Source organism: Quercus robur, chromosome 3 (assembly GCF_932294415.1).
Source record: "Quercus robur chromosome 3, dhQueRobu3.1, whole genome shotgun sequence".
Lineage (NCBI taxonomy): Eukaryota > Viridiplantae > Streptophyta > Magnoliopsida > Fagales > Fagaceae > Quercus > Quercus robur.
Genome location: NC_065536.1, coordinates 25881177 through 25900236, shown reverse-complemented (window position 1 = coordinate 25900236; position 19060 = coordinate 25881177). Strand labels below are relative to the sequence as shown.

General features: G+C 36.4%; 1 pseudogene; it reads left to right on the top strand.

Moving 5' to 3' along the window:
• Positions 1-1360: 1360 nt before the first annotated feature.
• Positions 1361-17533, top strand: LOC126719450 (calpain-type cysteine protease DEK1-like; annotated as a pseudogene).
• The last annotated feature ends 1527 nt before the right edge of the window (positions 17534-19060 follow it).

Sequence of the window (19060 nt, the reverse complement as noted above, 5' to 3'; positions counted from 1 at the left end):
GAGAGCCAATGGTGGACGATCGAGTCGTTGGCATCATTAAGGCACTTGGTTTGGAGGGACTTCTCAGGACACCGGGTAGAGAGATTGATCATGGCCTGATAACAGCTTTGGTGGAGCGATGGCGACCCAAGACTCACACCTTCCACATGCCACATGGTGAGGTCACCATCATATTGCAGGATGTGGAGGTTCTTCTTGGGCTTCCTGTTGATGGTGACGTTATAACAGGGACACACAAAAAGAATGGGAGAATGTGTGCCATGAGTACCTTGGCTTTCGACCTACAAATCAAGACCATATGCAACTTACTGGTTAGAGGATTCTCATCAAACGGCTTTTGGAGCAAGTTGCTAATCCATTGCCACCTAATGCTGAAGACGATCAACTGCATAAGTATGCACGATGCTACATCTTAGCGCTATTGGGGGACACAATCTTCATGGACAAATCCAATGATAGGGTGCATCTAACGTAGGTGCAGCAATTGGAAGACCTTCGCAAACCACGAAGGTATAGTCGGGGAAGTGCTTGCCTTGCATGGTTGTACCGAGAGTTATGCAGGGTAAGCGATAAGAAAGCCAGTCAGATTGGTGGGTGTTTATTGTTGGTCCAGTATTGGGCGTGGGCTAGGTTCCCCTATTTGTGCCCGGCAGTTGAGTGTGGCCCACCAGTGGGTGCTTATGGTCCTCCAGTGCGTGGTCCACTGTCCCTTAAGTAAGTTTGTACCTTAGTAACTTCATATACAATATGTGATCATTACCTAAGCCTACAATCATGTAACTTAAAATATAAATTTTTATTTTTATTTAAAAGGGTTGTATGAATCATTTATGTCAACATTTAAAAATGTTAAACAGAGTTTCAATATATATGATTATGTTAATATACTTTAATTTTGTGATTTTCATATGGCTTATATGTGCTCTGTTTTTAGAAGGACTTTTTTATTCTACTGATATTATTAATTGAGTAAATTTCAAGATTCTCTTAGTAGTTATATGTGATTACATTATAGTTTTAATCATAATATTATCTTACTAGGGAAGTTGTAGATATTGATCCCCTGTTCTTGATTGTAGGTGGGTGTGGGTCCCAAACAAGAAAAATAGGCCTGCCCAGGTCTTTAGGAACAGGTATCGGGAGCAAATAGCGTTAATGTTGCCAAGCCAGGTATGAAAAGGCCTTGTTCAACATGTTCAAGAACAAGATATACATTTGCTAAACTTTAAAATATAAACATAATTGCTTAATGTGTTGCATACTTGTTTTTGGGCTGTTGTAGGTGGTGTGGCAGCCGTATCAAGATGAATACGAGAATCTTCCGCCGTGGTGCGTTGCAGGGAGGGTAGTGTGAACGGTAATGGTGCCGCTTGTATGTTTCCATCTAGTAGAAATATATACACCGGATCGTGTCGTTCGACAATTTGGGATGATCCAAGAAATTCCCCGCAATGTTGACACAAACACAATTCTTCATGCCATTGATTTGAGGGGGAAGGTTGGTGTTGATTGGATGCGGAAACATGCTATGCATATCACGAAGTGGGGTCATCGCCTTCAACGGCTTTGTCAAGCAGTGCTTGGTGATATGCCTCTACAGCACGAGTACTTCGGTTGGTTCAAAAGGGTAACTCGAAGGTTCATCGATATCCCCGGTGCTAGATTGATTCTAATGGTAACTTCTCCATGTGTTCTACATCTTACCATACTTGTTACTTAGTTTACCACTGTTTAGAGAACTCTTCTTATGTGGTCCAATGTTTGCTTAGCATCAAACCTCTCTTTTAAATTGTTGTCTGCTTAAGATTGCTTATAGGCGATGTTGTTGATTTACCTTATAGAGAACTTTGTTCATATACAAATCTAATTTGGGATGCTCTAAGGTCATATCTCCTTTCAGCCTTTAGAGTTATGGTATACATTCTTCTTTCCATTTTTATTATTTTTAATTTTTTCCTCATTTGAATTTTTAATTTGCATTTTTGAGAACACGATATCCGCTAACTACATCTTTAATACAAAAGATAATTTCAATTTAGTCCAATGTAACACTTGGTGTCCCTATAATTTGCAATTATCAGTTGCCGTATCAATTTGGAACCAACCTTTATTTTACTATTGATTGGCTTTCTTGATTTTGATATTGCATTACTAATATACTTGGTTTTTCCATGTGCAGATTGAAGGATATGTCCGTATGTTGAGGCGTCACCCAGTGGGCACGGAGGACCAGAAGGACATTATTGATGTGCTGGAGGCAGTGCATGAGATTGGCCGTATACGACCTCCGAAACCTGAGGCCCCGAACGAGGAGGCAGCTACTCCTGCGGCAGCGCCTACTCAGAGGCCAAGCACTACTGAGAGTCCAAGCACGAGCACAGCTCCTGCCGGACGTTGCTATCGTCCGCCTGTTGCTATCCCTCAGGTTGTCCCTACCCTCGATCCCTCTCCATCCACCCCACATCCATCCCTTAGCCCCACCATCCCTTCACCCATCTCACATCCATCCCCTAGCCCCACCATCCCTTTATCCACTCCTCATGAGTCCCTTAGCCCCACCATCCCTCTACCCACCCCACATCCCTATCCTGGGTATGACATTCGTCCATCCACCCCACGGTCATTTCCTGAGTTGTCACCTATTCCATCCTTTGACATGGGTATTGATCAAACCCCTCCTGCCTTGCAACAGGACCCACCCTCCCACAGTACGTCCACTGGCCCTTCTTCAGCCATCGACCCACCCTATGTTCAGGCTGAGCAGCCTGTTGGGTTACCTATAGCGGCAGAAGGTCGGCCAAAACGTATATCTAAGGCACCTCCTTGTGGGACAGGGGGGCACAAACATGGACACAAAGCTAGGCCCGAGGCATCTGACGAAGGACATGCAAGACCTCCTCATTATACGAGAAAGCGTAAGGTTCAAAAAAGGTAACTCAAATGATACCTCATTCCTTTAACTGGATATTTCAAGCTGGTGTTGAAAAGTTCATGAAATTATTTTTGTGGCCAAACTGGTTTTAATGTACATTATTGGAACTAGGTGAATGATACAGTTGGGACATTAGCTGGAGGTAGATAGTCATGTGTTTGTGACTCCAAGATATTCATGTGTTTGTGGTTATCTATGGTTCTCTTGTTATTAAGGAATACAAGTTTAATTCCCGCTTCCGTGTGCATGCATTAACGAGAGCTAACTATCTTGCCTCATGTTCTGTTTCAGCAGCAGCTGCAAACTTGTTGCATCAATGATTTTTTGTTGACAATATTCTTCTTGCTTCCTCAGGTCTTCTATTTCTTTATAGTTTCTCCATTTCCTGAGGCAAGTGACTATGTTTTGAGGTTTTTTGGTTATTGGCAGTGTATAGAGATTTTCAACTTGTGATGCTAATGGGTAGTGAACTTTGTGCAGGTATTGAAGAAGTTGCTCAAGGATGATGCCATATCCAAAGCAAGGATTAATACTGAGGTTGGTTTCTTGATACAATTAAATTTGTAAATGGCTAGTGGGTGTGTTGTTTTCAATGGCATGACTTATTTCTAATAGGTTTCTAATCTTTTTTTACTGAAAAGTCTTTTCGTCAAAATGGGCTTAAAGCTTCAGGTCGTGGGTTCACGTCATAACCCACACAGCCAGAAAAATCAATAATTGGGTTCTCAAAGTTACTCACAATTCATCTTTTGGAGGTTCATATGGAGGCACGTTTTCAAGTTCTGCTTCAGCAGTAGCAAGATAAAGTTAGCTTTAATGATTCTATGTTGCCGAGATTCTTCTTGCTTCTTCAGGTCTTCCATTTCTTTATATTTTTTCCTAGGGGGTACTAGAAAGATATATAAAGAAGTGGAACACTTGAGGCTGCAAGAAGAATCTCGGCAACAAAGAATCATTTCAGCTAAACAGAATCTTGCTGCTGCTGAAGTAGAACTTGAAAACGTGCCTCCTTATTAGATTATTCATTTTGGTACGTGGCAATTGTTGCACCTGATCGGAGTAAGCTGTCAAACAGCATGGTGCAACTTCTGTGGCTCAGGTAATTAATCTTTATTGCTTGAATTTGTACTTCATGCAGAAGTTGGGGTATCAGTTGTTCTTATGCTCTCCTTTTTGGTCATTAGCCTTTTCTTGTTAGCCTATAATTTTTATAAGGATAAACATTTCCAGCTTTACTACCATCTTACAGATCAGGGAGATGGGGTATCTACCCCAAGCAATGGTGAAGTAGTTGGCACTTTTGGTCACATATATATATATATATATATATATTTATGATGTCCTTTGTCTTAAAAGCTCTAGAATATGAACTTATTAGAGCCTATCTTGGTGCCTTTAGTCAATTAGTTAAACTATTTTAGCGATTTTTTTAATAATAAATTATGGGAAAATGATTTATTATTAATTTAAGCTAAATCAGTCGGTTCAATAAGTTTCTTTTCATATCTAATTTGAGGAAGGGAAGAATTGGCCATGGAATCATAGGAGTTGTTGGCTTGTGCTTCCATCTATTTATGTTACAAATGAGTTGTATTGAATTGGGGAAATCACAACAATGTCGGTCAGTTGTCACTTGCTTTCTATTTGTGAATTATTTCCTCATTTCCTGACTTGTGCTGCTACGATAGTAAGAATAGAAAATGGCAGCGAAATGGTAACAGAGGTAGGTAATTAGGTCCATACTTTTGTAGGAAAATGTAAAATTTAGAAAGACCTTGCATTCTAATAAGGAATCTTGAGGGATAGATGATGGAAAAGTTTGAGAGGAGGATATGATGGATGAATATGTGAGTTTTCTCAGTGGGAAATTTTTTTAGATTAGTAAGTAATGTATTAAAAAACACTAAAATGGGTGCAACCCTAGTACAGGGGAAGTATACTTAAATGAACATCTTCTGAGAATGACTGTAAAGAAAACTAGTGAGGAACTTTAGCAAAACTGAGGAGATAGAGTAAGGGTTCAGAAATTGGAAACTATAGCGGAATATTTAAGGATGAACTTTCGATTAGGTATATGGAAAGACTTGAAAAATGAGAACATATGAATTATGTTTCTCTGGTTTCCCTTAAACTTGATATACTATTGCTGATTGTATTGTTTTTTTTTTTTTTTTTTCCAATATTGGAAAATTGTTTCTAAATTCTTTTGTACACTGATGGTTTCTAAATTTTATCTTTTACATACTGCCAATTCTTCCTTGCTCATCCTGTAGCTTGCCCAAAATACATTATTGTGGCTTTTGTACTTAGTTTGTTTGTTTGTTTGTTTGTTTTTTTTCCCTTGTTTCTCTTTCCAGTTGGATTTTTGCCAGAAAATGGCCAGATATCTTGCAAGGACCGCATCTCCGTTTACTTTGTGGTATCTTGAATCTGTCTGCATGGATGGTTGTTATTTCTCCAGTTGTGGTGCTTATTTCCTAGCGATGGTGGTTGATTGTAATATTGGGTCGAGATATAATTGGGTTGGCTGTAATAATGGCTGGTAGTGCTCTTCTTTTGGCATTCTATTCAATCATGCTTTGGTGGAGAACACAATGGCAGAGCTCAAGTATGTATTCTGTTGACCTTTTTATTGTTGACTAATTAAATTACTAGTTTTGGCTACTCTGCTACTCTGATTTGTTAATCTTATTTAGTTGGCGATCAAGTTTCCTAAGTTAGTGTTTGTATTGAGTTTCTTATGTTTGGTAACAAAAATGATATTTTGCTTCAACTTAACAATTGGGCTTGTTTCGCAAGATGCATGCTGTTTTGGATGCAATTCCTGCTTCCAAAGTGATATTTCTGGTTGCTTGTACTTGTATGAGTTCATATATATATATATATATGTTAAATAATTTTTATTTTTGGCTTCTTTTGAATAAGTTTTCAGAAAATGAGAATGTTTGGTAGTTCCTTTCAACATTTATTCTGCATAGTAGTCTATTAAATTTAAAATTACAGATGCCTGTCAAGTGATTGGAGATCATTTTTTAATGGAACTTTCGTAAAGGGATTTCAAATATTTCATCTGCAATGGGCTTTTGAAAATTTCATCTTCAATGGGAACCAAATGGAGTCAATTTACATGCTAAAATAGGCGCTAAAAACCTGGAATATTTTTCTTTTAATAAGTTGTATTAGAATGAGAAGAGACCTCATGCATGCACAATGTTTACATAAGATTGTCCTAAATTAATTCTTATTTTCATAAATAATAAAAAAAAATATTAAAGAAGGGGTAACTAAAGTACACAGTATAGTCCCTAAGACACAACTGCACGAATAAGGAATTCAAGAAAAAAAAAAAAAGCAGAAGACATACTGCCTGAAGGAGCAATCCACCGATACAACAACCTCGGAAACCTATACTATGCCTGTTGAAATGTCTTATTTAGTTTCCCACCATATTGTCAACATTAGGCACAATAGTACCACTTTCCAAACACTGTGCTGTGTCACCCAAACCTCCATTATCAACAATAAAAAAGAAAAACCCCCTGAATTTGGAATTTTTAATTTCAAACAATAGGAAAAATAACTACCACATCTCTCTTTCAATATGGCAGATAAGAAAATGGTGATCCCCACCATGCACTTTCAGTTTTACTTGACTTGCAGCACCAATTTCAGAAATCCTTTCTTCCCTAGTCAAATTATCCGCTCCAATGAGCTCTAGTTCAAATTGCACCTTCTTCCTTGTAAGAGCATGGTGGGTGAGGTCATGAGTTAAAGACGCCCAGCTTTACAAATAATAATATATAAAAAAATCCACCATATTCTCATCGATGCTGTCCATGGACAAAAAAGGTCAACTTTTGGTGGCACCTTAGCCTGCAATATAGCATTCCAAGGGAAGCCAACAGCTGTAGTATCTAGCTCAGTCATGGAGGCTAAACGGTTAGACTTTAGTAGTTTACAGTTGTGCTGCATGACTCTAATTTGTTTGCTTAAACTGTGGTCTCTTTCCATCTAAAAACAAACAGCACCAATGTAAAAAAACCTTTTTTTCCTCTTGATAAAATTATCCACTGTGCCAATGAACTCTTGCTTAAATGGCACTTCCTCCCCATTGTAAGAGCAGGAAGGTAAGCTCATGGGTTCAAGGCCCATCAGGTATGTGTAGCTTATCAATAAAAAAAAGTTTACCTGTAATGATTTCCCCATAGATTATGTCCATGGGGGTTAAAAAATTAACTTTTGGAGTTAGGAATTAGGATCTAGATCTAGCACAGTAATGGTGGCTACACTTTTAAATTTTGGTAGTTTATAGTCCAGCTGCTTGACTATAATTTGTCTGCTCAGAGTGGTCTCTTTCCAACTTGAAAAACAGAAAGCAAATGAAATAGCGATGGCAAAGTGATTATGAAAGCCTGCATAAGCTTTCTGAACATGAGTGGAATGGATCCTTACACTTTAAATAAAGTGTGGTAAGAAAGCCCACCTCAGATGGCATATTTGAACTTTTATGGATTCATAGTGGGTAAGACAAGGTGAACATACTGCATTTAGTATTTAGAGAAAAACATACTATTAAGGAGCAACTACTTACTATTTTATTATTTGTTGATTATGGTTTAAATTTTGAGGTGCGGATACAAAGAGGGATAGGTTAGGAAGAAGAAAGAATGAGAAAGGCAGAAGAAAACGGATAATAGGGAAATTAACAAGGATATTTGGTGGGTGGAGCAACCTATTAAGAAAAAGGGAAATGAAAGAATGGATAAAACGAGCAAGCAGAGAATTTTCTTTGTTAATTTTTGTAAAAATGTGTTCTTTGAGTAATGGTTGATGGGAGTTTATATTATATTTTGTTAAATAGATCTATTTCTATCTCTCTCACTCTCTTTTATTTTATAGGTAAGTTAAGATCCCCATGGGTGTTGAACCCATGACCTCACCTTCCACCTTAGTCTTACTAGGGGACGAGGTGCCATTTGAGCTAGAGCTCATTGGCATAGATTTGTTTCTATCTTGTTGTTATTATGTCTAATTTAGTTGTTAAGCTTTCTTTTCAATGCTGATAGGGAGAATGAAGGATAGAGGGTGGGGGGATAATTTCTGTTATAGATTTATAGTATGTCTTATAAAAAAAAAAGATTTATAGTATGTCTTTACATGTTTGCACACACACACACGGAGGCTTATAAAGTTGACTTTATCCATGCATTTAACTTCCTCCTTTTTGCTTTAACAGGGGCTGTTGCTATTCTACTTCTTCTGGCTGTCTTCCTACTCTGTGCATATGAACTTTGTGCTGTGTATGTTACAGCTAGTTCAAGTGCATCTGAGCGATATTCACCTTCTGGTTTCTTCTTTGGTGCATCAGCAATTGCCTTGGCAATCAACATGCTCTTTATTTGCAGAATGGTATTTAATGGTAAGCCTTGTAATTTCTCATCCTGATGCCTGTTTCTTCACTTACGTGATTACCGGGGTATAATTGCACTGTGGTACTTTGAATTACTCAAGGCATGAATCTTGTAGTTACTGCTATTATTTTCTTAACGATTTTCTTCCCTACTATACAGGAAATGGCTTAGATGTGGACGAGTATGTGCGGCGGGCATACAAATTTGCTTATTCTGATTGTATAGAAGTTGGTCCTGTGGCTTGTTTACCAGAGCCACCAGACCTCAATGAATTGTATCCTCGTCAATCTCGTAGGCAAGTCATTATTTTTGCACAGAAGTTTAGCTATTATATTTAATCAGCTGTTGCTGGATCTTCATATTGTTGATAGCTGTTGGTTATTACTAGGATGGCAAGGGTCTTTAAGTTTGTGATTTAAATAGTTGCATAATTTGTTTCACAACCTTCTTCATGGTTCAATGTAGACAAGTTGAAAATGGGGATTTGTGCAGTATAGAGTAGGTATTATTATTGTACTTCATTGAGGTTGACATGTTTCTTCTCTCTTTTTGGGAAGGGAGGGTGTGGTTGTTTTAAAATTAGATTGGGTGTTAGATTTGGGTGTGGTTGTATTAAAATTAGATTGGGTGTTAGATTTTGACCTGTTTAAAGCTGAAATTGCATATTTGGTCCTCAACCTTTGACATTTGTTTCAAAATCATCCTTATACTTTAAAATGTTTTAACAAGGTTGTTACCAATAGTACTTATTAAAAAAAAAAGGTCCTTACCATCATCTGATGGATGGAAAATGCTGACGTAACAAACAGAATTTGTGAAACTGTGATCACTTCGATGAAATGGCATGAATTTTCTCTGTCACATCGGCATTTCCATCAATCAAAAGATGATAATGACCTTTTTGAAACAATTTTAAAAGTATAGGGACTAAATTTAAACAATTTTTAAAGAATAAGGATGATTTTAACAAAGATCAAATATTGAAGACTGAATATGCAGTTTAACCTTGCTTCAATTTCTACTTGACAATTATGGTGCATATTTGATTTATCTGAATTTTATTCTTCCTCCTGAATCTTGTTCCATAGTCTTCCATATTTTAATTTTTTTGCTTTGTATTTATAGGGCTTCACATCTCGGACTTCTCTACCTCGGCTCACTTATGGTACTTGTTGTGTACTCCATCTTATATGGTGTAACAGCAAAGGAGGCACATTGGCTGGGAGCCGTTACATCAGCTGCAGTTATCATTCTTGGTATGTTTTTAATCACTCTATTAGTATGTAATGGGCAATTTGTATTACTGTCTTTGCTTCAACAACAAGATGTTATTACTTATTATGGTGCTAATTTATTCAAATGCATTTGTTGTCATGTAGATTGGAACATGGGCGCATGCCTGTATGGCTTTAAGCTTCTTAATAGTCGTGTTGCAGCATTGTTTGTAGCTGGCACCTCTCGGGTTTTTCTAATTTGCTTTGGAGTGCATTATTGGTTTGTTATAGACTTTCTGATCTCAAACATCAATTGTAATGTCACTGGTTTTTGTCATTGTTGTCACAGTCATTGTATTTTCTCTTCATTTTAGGTACTTGGGGCATTGTGTTAGTTATGCCGTTGTAGCATCTGTTCTATTGGGGGCTGCAGTTTCTCGTCATTTATCAGCTACGAATCCATTGGCAGCTAGGAGGGATGCCTTACAGAGCACAGTGATTCGTCTAAGAGAAGGATTTCGTAAAAAGGAACAGAACAGTTCATCTAGCTCTTCTGAAGGTTGCGGCTCAAGTATGAAACGCAGTAGTAGTGTTGAAGCGAGTCACCTTGGTAATGTAATTGAAGCAAATGGAAGAAGTATGGCACAATGCACAGTTGATGGTGGTTCTTGGAATAATGTTGTTCTGTGTTGAACAGCTAGTTCACAAGAGGGAATAAACAGTGATAAAAGCATAGATAGTGGAAGGCCAAATTAGCATTACGCAGCAGTTCCTGTCGTTCTGCCATTCAAGAGGCTGAGATAGGGACATCGTGTGCTGATAAAAATGTTGATCACACTAGCTCCTTGATGGTTTGTTGTAGTAGTGGGCTCGAAAGCCAAGGATGTGAGTCTAGTGCTTCAACTTCTGCAATTCAACAAGCGTTAGACTATTTAGCTCTTGCCTTCCAAGAAAGGCTGAATGACCCTAGGATTACATCTATGTTGAAAAGAAGGGCAAGGCATGGTGACCTCGAATTGACTAACTTATTGCAAGATAAAGGATTGGATCCTAATTTTGCCATGATGTTGAAGGAGAAGAACTTGGATCCAACTATACTGGCATTGCTACAGAGGAGTAGTTTGGATGCAGATAGGGATCATCGTGACAACACTGATATCACTGTAATTGACTCAAACAGTGTTGACAATGCTATGCCCCACCAAATTTCTTTGTCAGAAGAGCTGAGACTTCATGGGCTTGAAAAATGGCTTCAATTGTCTAGACTTGTATTACACCATGTAGCAGGTACTCCAGAGCGAGCGTGGGTTCTTTTTAGTTTTGTCTTCATCCTTGAAACAATCATTGTGGCAATTTTTCGTCCAAAGACCATCAAAATCATTAATGCTACACACCAACAGGTAGTAGGATCTCTCTTCCTTAGACTAATTTTCATTTTATTTGGTGGCCGTCTGATGGGTTTTTAAATCATTCCAGTTTGATGGTGGGAGCTAAATGGGTTTTCATACTGTAGAGGTGATTTTGGTATGACATTGTTTCACCTCATTTAGATATTTGGTGGAAATGTTGTGTTTGTAGTTTGAATTTGGCTTTGCGGTGCTGCTGCTCTCTCCAGTTGTATGTTCAATCATGGCTTTCCTACGATCACTTCAAGTGGAAGATGTGGGCATGACATCGAAACCCCGCAAAGTATGAGTGCATGTATTCGATATGGAAATATGGTGGTTTTTATGTCGAAAGTGGTTATAGTTGAATTTTCTGCAGTGTGGAAGTCTTTGAAGTTGAGTTGGATATGTATATAGTCTTGTAATTAACCTGTAAAAATGAATAAACTGTTCGTTCTTGAAGGAAGCCTACTTGCTTGTCTTTCTGATCAGTTGTTTTCTGTAAGTTGAATGAAATTGCTTATCTAAATAAAGGAATCTGTAGGAGAAAAGCTGCTATGAGCCTACAAGCATTTTGCGTACTTAATTTTTTTTCTTTAACCCAGCTTTCCTACAGAGAGTAAAAGCCTTTTAACAAAGGCTGGCACTACCACTTACTCCATCTCTAATCTAAGGCGACTTTATAAATATGGTACTTCAGTTGCAAATTCCTGTACCAAATAATTTATCTCCATCATAAAACTAATTGTTACTTCTAACTCTAATACTTAAAAAAGCTATCCATTGCAATTTGTAATTATGAATGCGTTTCACTTTGTGCATTAGTATCCATTATAAGCTATTTCTAATAGCATTATTGAGTGTTTTATCTTTATTTTGCAATTTTTTGCAGTATGGCTTTATTGCTTGGCTACTCAGCACTTGCGTTGGACTGTTGCTTTCTTTCCTGAGGTATGGTCCATATGTTTCAGTAGATCATTGTTATCTGTTTGCATTCTTTCTACTGTGCTGATAATGTTTAATGGAGCGCATATCCTTTGATGTATAAACATAATGATTCTGTGAATTTATACAACTGTTTTAGAGGTTCCTTTGAATGGTTGACTGATGTCAGTAGATCCTGACATCCAAAATTTTCTTGCCTTTTTTAATTAGCATATAATTTGCTTTCATTTTTCATTTTTAAAAATATTAAATTTTGTTCACATGTTTATCAATGTGAACAAAATGAATCCTCCATTTTCATAGTTATTTGTAGTTCCGAAATAGAGCTTTAATGCAGCATTTTTGAATTTGATTGTTTATCAGCTTAATTGATTATCTTACATACACTTCATCATATATGAGATTATAACAGCAATAGGTTCTAGATGGTTGTGTAGTATGTTCATTGAGTGGCCTCTATGAATGCTTAGGCCATTGTCACAATGCATGGTGAATCAATGAAAAGACTGCAGGAATTGTAGTGGAGTTCCCTTTCATGTATGTTCCTTGATTTTTGTCCCCACGATACATCCCCAATGTACTCGGGTTGGCTTCTTTTTTAATAAAGTTTTTTGTTACCTAAAAAAAAAAAGTATGGTGTTTGAATTTGTGACAGCATTTTATAACTCAAGGAGAAACACAACAATAATGAAGAAATTATTTAGTAAGAGTATAAATATTTTAGGGACCTCAGCTGGACTTCAAGATTGATTCTCTGTTGTAATTTTTGTAAAAGATGGTACAGCTGAAGGAAAGATGCATAATACTCATCAATGTCCGTTTTAATTTTTATTATGGTTTACATATAAATACCTGTGGCCTATCCTGACTAATCTATTGAGGATTCATAGTTTGACCCCAAAAATTTGGGACTAAGGTTTTGTTGTTGTTGTTGTTAGTTTACATATAAAGTAGAGGTATATAAAAGTGAGGTCGATAGAGAAGAATGATTAAATTAGAAGTGCATCATTGAATGGTGTGTCCTATGAATAAAAACCATACTAAATGGAAGAACTTATTAAGAGGCTACAAGGCTAGGCTCCAATTTATGTTCTATGATATACCGCAGGGTGTGCAGTTAGGGAGATGTTTGTCTATAACAATTATGGGTAATTGGTCATGTTTGATTAAGATCAGTAAATCCTTCAGTGAAACTGGATTTTGTTCTATTTGTACTTGCATATGTTTGTGTGCCAGAGGCCACAATTACATTTTAAGAACTGAAGGATTAAAATACCGTTGCTTATAGTTGCATTTCATTTAACAGTAATGTCTACATATTTCGGACATAATCAATTAATTTTCTCTATGATAGATTATTGCCTGCTTATTTCAATAATAATTTCTTCAAGATGCTGATTTCTCTTCTCACATTGCAGGTTGCTTTGCTCATCTAGGTCAAAATGCTTCAGCACAATGTATATCACTATAGCATATTGCTTCTAATAAAAGCTTTGATACTTTTCTGCTCGTAACTGATCGATGAGCTTCTCTAACTGTATTTATATGACAACATTATTTTTTAGGATATTATTGGTGACATTTTTAGGATATTATTGTTGACCTTTAGCCCGACATGGAGTCAGATTCACTCTTTGACACGTAAGTTGAATTTGGTTGTCATTTACATATTCTGTGGTGTAAATGTAATATTTAGAATGTTATTTAAAATTATTTTTTCCAAACACAGCTTTTGTTATTACTATGAGAGAAACATCCTACCTAATTCCTTGCAAAATTATAACCTAAGGAAATGTTACTAACTTCTAATTATTGGTTAACACGTCACTGGTGAATATCTTATAACTCTATTTTCATCAGTATTCTTAATTGGAGCATGACTGTTTCTTGATTTTATTAGTGATTTGGGTCATCACATAGACCATGCAATTACGTGGTGCGTAAATGTAGTGAGCCACACATCCAAACTTTCTATGTAATGTCTCTGAGAACTACTGCAGTGTTGAACCATACATGTATGTAGAAAATTCAGGAGGTACAAGGAAGAGTCAGAAAGTACTTGTTATTGCCAATGACCCTTAGGCTTTAGGCTTTAGGTCAAATGGCTTCTCTTGGTGTTTCTAATGTAGATGACTAAGTTTGAATCCTGCCCCTCCCCCACTTCAAACGTATATAAAAAAAAAAGGAAGTAAATGTTACTACAACTTTACAGGTTGATTTAGTCAACTTTAGTCTGAAAATGTAAATCTTTCACTTAACTTTTGGGATGTTGTAACATTTTGGAAAAGATATTTGGACCTTAGAGAGGGAACATAAATTGAGACATCCTAAATTCTTATGTGTTGAGAGGGCCCTTTCTCATGACAATTCATCTGCTTTCCTTGTTCTATATCTTCTAGTGCATTTTGGTTATGTTATTTGACTGGCATATTCTGTTCTGTTTTTGTGAATACAATGAATAGCAAAGTTACTCCTAGAATCATATTTAACATCCCTGCATTTTTTTTCTAAATTCTTGCAGCGTCCATAGCAAATCCCTATGCAGGCTACAGATTGTTCCGGAATCCAAAGTACAAAAATGCTGGAAGATAACTGACATTGGCTGACTTTTTGACCTTGTCAAAGAAAGCTAGCTCTCTTACTGGTGTCTTGATCAGCATAGAGGTGAGTATTTGCTATGCCTGCATCTTTTTAGATGCTAAGAAAACTTAATAAGAAAAGATATTTTAAACCAGAAATCCATGATTACTAATTTATCAGAGATCATGCCTGTTACAGACTCTGAACATTTTTATTGGTGTAACATGTGTTTTCTTTGTTCTATCAAATTTTTGGGGGTTAGGGAGAGGGGTGAGGTATGTCTGCAATGATTTTCAGTTGTTTTCTTTCAAAATTCTCTTAGTCAATAATTTGTAGGCGTCCACTCTTGTATAGAGTGTGATCTGTCATGCTTGATGACTCTGCTTTAGGTTGACACTAACTGTCGTGCATTCCTTCTTGAAAGTTATGCTGGTGCCAATGCAGAAACCACTGTGTTTCATATTGGTCAAGAATGTTTGGATGTAGATTCCGTGTATTGCCAATTGAGACATAAAAATTCTTCTTACCCTGACTTGAGTCTGGCTTCAAATTCTTCTTACCCTCGTTTCTCACAAAAAAGAAGCTGTGCATAAGCTGATGGAGAAATTACGTTAGGATCTTTAACTAAAATCAAAGAGACCATGAGCTAGGCTGAAGCTAATTTTCTTTTTAATGAAATGCTTTGTCTAAGCTATAACGTATGTAATAGTATATTCCTGATAAGGTTTTTTTGTTGATTTTTTTAGGTTGAAAACCTTGGAAAAGATTGTCTAATTAACTGTGCCAAGACAAGCATGTCCTCAAAGTTGATATCTGGTGACAGTGACTTCTTTGCAAATCTGGTATGCTGATTTGTTGTACATGTGAATGTAATATGGATTTTTTGTTCCAAGAATGTAGATGTTATTGAAATTGATACACTTTCTATACTTAAACAAGGCATCTGTGTATCGTTGACTTCTGATGAGTGTTTAGTGTGTTTTATTGGTTTTTGTGGGTGTTTTGGAAAAGTTCAGAATTAATGCTATAAATTTTGGATGTGGACATGCATTATTGAACAAGTTAAAAAATGCAATTTGAGCCACTTATTATGAAATCGAGTTCTATCCTATTCATGTTCTCATATAGGCGTAGTGGTATGCGTACACTTGAATATGTTTGTATCTCTTGTTGGGTGTTTTATATTATTTTAAATTTCCTTTTGGACATTAATTTAGTCCTTGCCTAATAAATTAAACCATATGTGCATCGGCACATACCAATTTCCAAGTCTTCCAGAATTCCCATATGATGACTGGAAGCAGTGAGGTCTATGATTTGAGTGAGGTCGCTTGGTTGAGGCTGTGTGCTCAGTTCTGTCTTAGAGAATGCCTTGTTAGATGAGACCTTATTGCACTTCTTGTTATTTTGGCATTTCATTGGTTTGAAGGCATGTGTTCCCAACTTAATTAATGGATAATGTAGAACATTGATCCTGAATTTCCAGAGTGATGAGGGAGGGAATTGTTGGAATCTATGTTTAGCTCTTTCTTTATTCAATTCAAGTTGACACATCGTCGATTCTCCGCTGCATGTTTACGATAATTTTACTGGATTTTGGACAGGTTAACCATTATTATTCTGGAAATGATTCTGTACTATTGATGGATGATGCAGGTATCAACATTTGCTGATATGGAAGAAGAGGAATCATGTGATTCTTCACTGTTAGGATATGCAGATGAAGTTGTTGAGGAGCGCATTGCTGATGATGATGTGATATTGATAAAGGGGACTAAAACTACAAGTGCGGTGAGTAATTTATTTTAGTTTGAATTTGGATTTAGTTTTGTGTTTGGGACCCAATTGCTTGTAATCCTTGTGGAATTCCTATGGGCTTGACAATGAGTGCTATACCTCTGTTAAGTTTGACTATTGATACCGTATGCTAAATTATATTCAAAGAATGATTTTATTTATTTATTTTATATTGGTAAGTTACACAGTATGTGAGGATGTGCCATTGAGCTATATTCAAAGAATGCTTAATATAAAATTTCACTTGTTTATTTATTTAATGTATTGATTGTTACATATTAATTACACATTGAGGATGTGCCATTGATGTGTTCTTTTTACAACAAACTTTCTCTAGGTTTCCTTGATCCTCCGAGGGGCAAATGACTATAGGCTTGATGACATGTAGAGATCTCTGCATGATTCTCTTTCTATTGTTAAAAGGATCCTTGAATCCAATATGGTAAACTTCGTCTCTTTCTTTAATACATGATTATAATTTTGAACTCTTTAGTATGTTGTTTCTTAATGTTTCTCTTTGTGATTAGGTAAAATATTAGATTATGGTTGTATTGGTTTAATTCTTAAAATGATATGGGAAAATCAAATAAGATGGTTTTTGTTATTTATTTATTTATTTTGAATGTGCTTTTGTTGTTCGGACATTAGGCAACTAAAGAAATTATATCACTGACTCTGCTAACCAAATTGTTTGGCAATTATGTTAGAATCTGCTTTGTGGGCATTAAGCTTTCTATTTTATCTGCCGTTAAGCTTTTTGTGGATCTTAGTGGCACAATTTTTTATTAGTTTAGTGTCTGTGTGGATGGATAGCAGAATTTTCTCAATGATGGCTTCGTGGAATTTGGTTATGTACATTTGAATTCTACATAAATTTGGCCTTTTTTTTGTTTAATTTTTCTAACTTTTTTTGTGAATGACATAGTTTATCTTCTCATGAATTGTATTTTGTTATTATTTATTTTTTTATGCAGACTGGATGGCTGGAAGGAAGCAGTCATAGAAGCTCTTCAATTATTCAAAGGAAATGAAGATCAGGTAGCAGGGTTTCATGTGTTTGGGGGTTGAAGTTAACATTTATTTTTAGACTTCAATTGTGTGGAATACTGTTTGGTTAAGTAATTTAATTGCAAATTAACAAATTGAAATTTGTGTACTTGTTACTGATAGCAATCCTTTAAAGCTATTTTGAACCCGCTCAATCGGTGGTGTAACTTGCAATTCAAATGAGATAAAGTAAACAAATTTCAAATTTGAGCTTTTAGACTTGGTGTGGTTCTCTTTAGTCTATAATTTCATTATTTTTTCCTTGCAATATATGGAGACAAATAACCTAATTCATTGAATTTGACTCTTACAATTTCTTCATTGTAGTTAGTTTTATGCACAGAATAGAAAAGTTTTCTTAATTGTTATATTTCTCGTGACTTTTTAGATCTATCCTTTTCTAATTAAAGCAATAAGTTATAAAAATATAAATTTTTACTTGCTTGTTGAAATTAGTTCTCAACTTGGGATTAAAAAAAAAAAAAAAATTCGCAATGGAACTCGACTATCTTATACTCGATTTCCATTTAAGGAAATTGAGTATCAGAGACTCGATTTTCATTTAAGGAAATCGAGTATAAGAGAATCGAGTTCCACTGGGTTTTTTTTTTTTTTTTGGCAGCTACTCTTGCAGCAGTAAACCAGAATTGGTTTCCCTTCCCCTGCAGCAGTAAACTAGATCCAGAACACATAACATGAGCAGCGGTAAACAAGTAGATACAAGTAGATGATAGTGGTCAAGGGCTCGTACATCATATGCAAACAACCGGATTAAAACAGTTACTATTCATGGGCATTATAGGTTCCCTGTTAACGCACAAAGACATTCAATACTAGCTATCATCGCTTCAAAGGAGGGCCCTGTGGTTGAATTTGCCAAAGTAGTAGCTACTAATGCCAAAGTAATATCATTGCTAGCATTATAGGCAAGAGCTGCACAACGCAACTAATGTAACGAGTACAATGTACAACAAATAATTCAATTACAACAACATTCAACAATAACCAAAATAAAAACTAATAAATACAACATAGTCTACATATTCACCTACCACTTGTCCATACTAAACCATACTGATACGACATACTCTACATAGTCACCAAGCACTTCTCCATACTGATACAACATACTCTACATAGTCACCTAGCACTTGTCCATATAAAAGATAACCACAAGTCCCACGTACAATGTCACTTAGCAAAATCAAGTTTCGCTTGCCTGACAAAAATTAAAATACGGTCATTAGTTTCCAAATGCAAAGAACAATAACAAAATGAAATTTTGAATATATTATATAAAAACAGTGAGGGCACTTGCCTAGTTTATAGCACTACCACTTGTCGAAGCCCCACGAGAATTGGGACAGCTTCTACGATTATGCCCCTCTTAATGACACACTCTGCATTGTTGCCTCGGTTGAATCTCCCTCAAGTCCGGATCTTCCCTCCGATTTCCCCGTTCTTGCCGTACCCCATCCATTTCATTCCTTATTCTTGACTTCATAGGACGACCTATGCCCCGCAACAGCTGTGGGTCAGGCACCCATCGTGGTCCGGAAACGTCCCTCCACAATGACTCTGACTTTGGCACCACAAAATTATGTGAATATGTGAGAATGACGTTGTTCAAACTGTAACATGGGTCAATATAGCTGGTCGCATTGAGATGCAGACCTTGAAGAACTTTAATTGCATGTGAACAAGGGATCTTCAAGTTTTGCCACTTTCTGCAACCACATGTTTTAGCAA